The following is a 6000-nucleotide window of genomic DNA, read 5'->3' on the forward strand; positions in this document are numbered from 1 at the left end:
TTCTCTCCACCTAGTTTAGGTTTCGCCCTCTGAGAGTGCTTAGAGACCTTTGGGTGACAACGCGCGCTATAAATTAAAATTACAATTACAATCACGGACTGGATGAAGGAAAACTGTTTTAAGCTCAAAAAGGACGAGACACATGTCCTTATCTTAGCGAACAACTCTCCATGAAACGACATGTTTTATGGCCTGCTGAATCGGGCCCATCCCCTGTCCCAACATACAATGCCTGCAACCTAGGCATCATCTTGGACAGCAAGCTATTTATGAAGAATGAGGTCAACACAGTCTCTTCTGCCTGCTTCCACACCCTATGCATGCTCCATAAGCTCTTCAGGTGGCTCCCAGTCCACACCAGAAGGGCCATCACACAGGCCCTTGTCACCAGCAGTCCGAACTATGGGAACAGACTGTACTTAGGAATCACCGCACATCCCCTGAAGAGACTATAGACAATGCAAAACTCAGCTTCCAGACTCATCCTTGACCTTCCTAGATGAACCCACATCACACCCCACCTTAAGAAGCTGCACTAGTTCCCAATCCAGTAGAGATGCCAGTTGAAGAGGTTGACCCACGCATACAATTCCCTGCACAACAAGTACCAGCATGCATCAACAAACGCATAACCGTCCACCAACCGACCAGATACCAATGATCCACATCCATATTCCTCACTGATACCCCGAATCCACCAAAGCAACAGTAGAGGTTGCTCCTTATCACACCTCGTGGCCAAAGTTTGGAGTTAACTTCCCTTGCATCTCAGGTCCACCTCATCGCTCCAGCAATTCAGGAAAGAACTCAAGACCCATCTGATCAAATGAACAGATCACCACGAAGTAGTCAGTACATCCAGAACCTTCAGTCCCTCACTAGTGATTTGCGGTGCTTTACAAACCCTTGCCAGATTGATTGACTGATTTGGAAAGTGTTGTGAAGATTCATCAACCTTATTAGACTAACAAATAATTATTTTCATGTGGAAACTAACTATAACTCAACGTTGTATACAATAGGGGTGGCCCAATTATTGCTGTCAAGTCTTAGGCACAAGCACATGAATAACTGAAACAACTTGACTTTTGAGGGATAAATGTTATAACTTTATGTCAACAATAATATCTCAATTATTATTAGAGTTTGTTCCGTTGCTCCAGCACATATATTTCATTATATTATTTGTTTTAAATAATTGTAGGATACAGCTGTAAATCAATTTTTTTATTAATTTCTTTGGCATACATGCCATAATTTATAAAAATCCATTGCAATAGATACTGTCCTTATAGATACACTTAACAAGCACAGGCGGCCCCAAATGTTATCTTTTTACATTGGGTCCATCTTTAAGGTAGTCCACTCGTAAAATTCAAGGTGATCTTCATCACAAGAATTCTTTTCCAGTTGTGGTGAATATATGATGTTACAATGCAAACAATTACAACACATGCTTTTACAAAGCAGTTTTTACATCGCAACTACCATTACATCGCATGATTTTACAATGCATGTCATTACAACAGTTTTTTTTTAAACTACCATTGCAACGCATACCATTACAATGCATAATACTTTTAGGGCTTCAGTAGGGTAAGTGTTGTATAGTGTAGGGGTAAAAGTTACTATTCCCACTCCAGTGAGTGCAACAGAAGGGAAAGTGTTGGATGGTGTAGGGGTAAAAATAAATATTGCCTATTACCCCAAAACACATACCCACCCCTAATCTAAAAAAAATCTCCATTACTTACCTTATAATGCGTTGTAATGGCATACGTTGTAATGGCATGCATTGTAATGGTATGCGTTGTAGTGACATGCATTTTAATGGCATGTGTTGTAATGGCATGCGATGTAAAGGCAGTTGCGGTGTAAAGGTAGTGCGTTGTAATGACTGCATTGTAATGGATGTTTCCCGTTGTCGTGGACTCCTTTTTTGAAGAAAGTTTCAGCCAGGTAACTTCCAGCCTCCTTGGGACTTTATAAGGAGTGTGAGTCATTTAGCTTATACCTCTTCAGAAAGAGAGAGGTTAGTGACTTCTATGTAATTTACCAAATGCGCCGGGGGGTAAGGGAGTCACTGCTCCCAACCACAGCACTTTGCTTTCCGATTAGATTCCTCATCTATGTGCTCTGTTTAGGTAGATGTCTTGCTCAAACTTGAAGCATCTCCTTCGGGATTATATAAAACTACACTTTGGCCGAGGGACAAAGCAGGGATGTTACTACCCTTGCTCCAATTTGCCCTGGTCATGGAAACACAGGGGCATCTGCTAAGGAAATATCAGCACTGTAGGAAACTGGCTCTCCGTACAGTGTACTAACATGAATTGCAAAATGTAGAGAATCCGGGGAATGCCCAATGGTTATGCAAAGGTATAAGTAGATACTACTAACTCTTTTTTTGTGGTAGTGTGGGTGAGCAATTAGGCTTTATCAGAGGGTAGTGTTAAGCATTTGTTGAACTCAGAGATAATAAATGGGACACCAACTCAAGAATGAATCCAATTTGTAAATATAATATAGATTTTTATATGCATTTTAAGACTAAGAACACAGTTCTGAGTTAAGTACTTTCGGAGATACGATTTGGCAAAGTTCGATAAATATATAACTTCTATACACAATTATGTACTATAGGAAACAATGGTGAAAAAGCAAAAAAATGCATAGAAGTTCAGGCAATGCTTTCTCAAAGCTAACGTTCTTGTATTATGTCAATGTCAGGACCAAGTCCAAAGTTCCAGCAGGAGACGTTTAGGAGCATCACGGATCAGCTGGGAGCAGAGAAGCTGGTGCACAAAGATGAAGGGGCCCACTTGTAAATGCACTGCACAGAGGGACTTACAGGTAAGTCCGGTGGGGTTCCAGAGAGGGAAGAGGTCGCAAGTGCCTGGGGACAGGTAACTAGTCACAATATTGAAAAAAAAGAATATCGACTGGACAGAATATCGAGTTTTTTATATAGAATCGAAAGAATATCGAATTGCACAAATATAGTGGTGCAGAATATCGAAATTCAGGTAAGAAATATTGATTTTCATAATATCGAAGTTAGTAATATCGACAGTCGTAATACAGTTGTTAAAAATATCGAATTTTTTATAGTGTTTTAAGTGTTAGTATATGTGAAAAGTATGTATTATTTTTGTAATGTATGTTTGAATTTTTTTAAAGTAATGAATTTGATGGTATTTAATTTTTACATAATTCTATTCTGTGGTGGGTTGTGGGTTTATAGGGGAATAGGGTGGGAAGTGATTTAATTATAGAAAATTAAGTATTAATTTTTAGGAATTATGAATTATTTTTAATTAAATTTTGCGTTTTAGGTCTGTTGCGGGTTGTGGGTTTATAGGCGAATAGGGTGGGAAGTAATTTAATTGTAATTAAGTGATAATTGAAATTATTTTTGTGTATTGATAATTAATTGACTGTTAATTAATTAATAATTGTTATTTTTTTATTACTTCATAAAATCTGTATTGAAAATTAATGTGTTTTAATTAATTATCAACTGGTAATTAATTTTTAATACATAATATTCATTGGTATTTATAATTAATTAATTATTAAATATGTTGCAATTGGTAATTCGTTTTAATTATTTTTTTATTGGTATTGATAATTAATGTATTTTTATTTAAATATTCAATCATTACTTTTCCTACTGTTGCACTCACTGGAGTGGGAATAATAATTTTTAACCCTACACTATACAACACCTTCCCTACCGTTGCACTTTCTGGAGTGGGAATAGGAATTTTTACCCCAATGCTATCCAACACTTTCCCTACTGTTGTACTCTCTGGAGTGGGAATAGTAATTTTTACCCCTACTCCATCCAACACTTTCCCTACTGTTGCACTCACTGGAGTGGGAATAGTAATTTTCACCCCAACGCTATCCAACACTTACCCTACTGTTGCACTTACTGGAGTGGGAAGAGTCATTTTACCTCTACGCTATACAACACTTTCCCTACTGTTGCACTCTCTGGAGTGGGAATAGTAATTTTTACCCCTACGCTACCCAACACTTTCCCTACTGTTGCACTCACTGGAGTGGGAATAGTAATTTTTACCCTTCTGATATCCAACACTTTCCCTACTGTTGCACTCTCTGGAATTGGAATAGTAATTTTTACCCCTATGCTATCCAACACATTCCCTACTTTTGCACTCAACGGAGTGGGAATAGCCATTTTTACCCTCTCAATATCCAACGGTTTCCTTACTTTTGCACTCACTGGAGTGGGAATAGTAGTTTTTACCCTCCCACTATCCAGCGCTTTCCCTACTGTTGCACTCACTGGAGTGGGAATGGTAACTTTTACCCCTACTCTATCCAACACTTTCCCTACTGTTAAACTCTCTGGAGTGGGAATGGTCATTTTTACCCCTACTCTATCCAACACTTTCCCTACTGTTAAACTCTCTGGAGTGAGAAGAGTAATTTTTACCCCTACGGTATCCAACACTTTCCCTACTGTTGCACTCACTGGAGTGGGAATAGTAATTTTTACCCTCCCGATATCCAACACTTTCCCTACTGTTGCACTCTCTGGAGTGGGAATAGTAATTTTTACCCCTACGCTACCCAACACTTTCCCTACTGTTGCACTCACTGGACTGGGAATAGTAATTTTTACCCTCCCGATATCCAACACTTTCCCTACTGTTGCATTCTCTGGAATTGGAATAGTAATTTTTACCCCTATGCTATCCAACACATTCACTACTTTTGCACTCAACGGAGTGGGAATAGCCATTTTTACCCTCTCAATATCCAACGGTTTCCTTACTTTTACACTCACTGGAGTGGGAATAGTAGTTTTTACCCTCCCACTATCCAGCGCTTTCCCTACTGTTGCACTCACTGGAGTGGGAATGGTAACTTTTACCCCTACTCTATCCAACACTTTCCCTACTGTTAAACTCTCTGGAGTGGGAAAAGTAATTTTTACCCCTATGCTATCCAACACTTTCGATACTGTTGCACTCACCAGAGTGGGAATAGTAATTTGTACCCTCCCAATATCCAACGGTTTCCTTACTGTTGCACTCACTGGAGTGGGAATAGTAGTTTTTACCCTCCCGTTATCCAGCGCTTTCCCTACTGTTGCACTCACTGGAGTGGGAATAGTCATTTTTACCCTCCCGCTATCCAACGCTTTCTTTACTGTTGCACTCACTGGAGTGGGAATAGTAGTTTTTACCCTTCCGCTATCCAACGCTTTCCCTACTGTTGCACTCACTGGAGTGGGAATAGTAATTGTTACCCTCCCGCTATCCAACGCTTACCCTATTGTTGCACTCACTGGAGTAGGAATAGTAATTTTTACCCTCCCGCTACCCAACGCTTTCCCTACTGATGCACTTACTGGAGAGGGAATAGCAATTTTTACTCTCCCGCTATCCAATGCTTTCCCTACTGTTGCACTCACTGGATAGGTAATAGTACATTTTACCCTCCCGCTATCCTACGCAAAAAAGATTGAATATTTTTTATTAATATTAAGTTGTATTAAAAAATAAAAATGCATGTTTATTTTTTTTTTTACTTGCATTCATTATTCATACCTTTTAAGGTTAAGTATTTTTAAGTATGTTTAGTTAATTATATTTATTTTTTCATTAATTTTACATTACTTTTAAGACATTTAAAAAATTCAATATTTTAACAAGCTATATTATTTACAATTAGTGGAGAAGTGTGGCTCAATGGTTAGAGCGGCAGACCCTGATGCAGAGGTCTAGCCCGGGACCAGGGTTCAATTGCCCGCCTCGGCGGGTCTTGAGCTCAAAAATTCCACGGACCTGATAATTCTCGCCTCGGTGCCTATTCCAATCATGGAGTCCCACTCTGCAACTCTGGGCAATAGCTTGCTTAATCTCCACAAAGGCCCCCACAACGCTAAGGATGCCTGGCCTCCACCTTGGGGTGCCCAGGAGTGGACACCTCACAGGGAAAGCCAGGATGGGTTCCACAGCGGTA

This window comes from Lissotriton helveticus, chromosome 4_1 (assembly GCF_964261635.1).
Source record: "Lissotriton helveticus chromosome 4_1, aLisHel1.1, whole genome shotgun sequence".
NCBI lineage: Eukaryota > Metazoa > Chordata > Amphibia > Caudata > Salamandridae > Lissotriton > Lissotriton helveticus.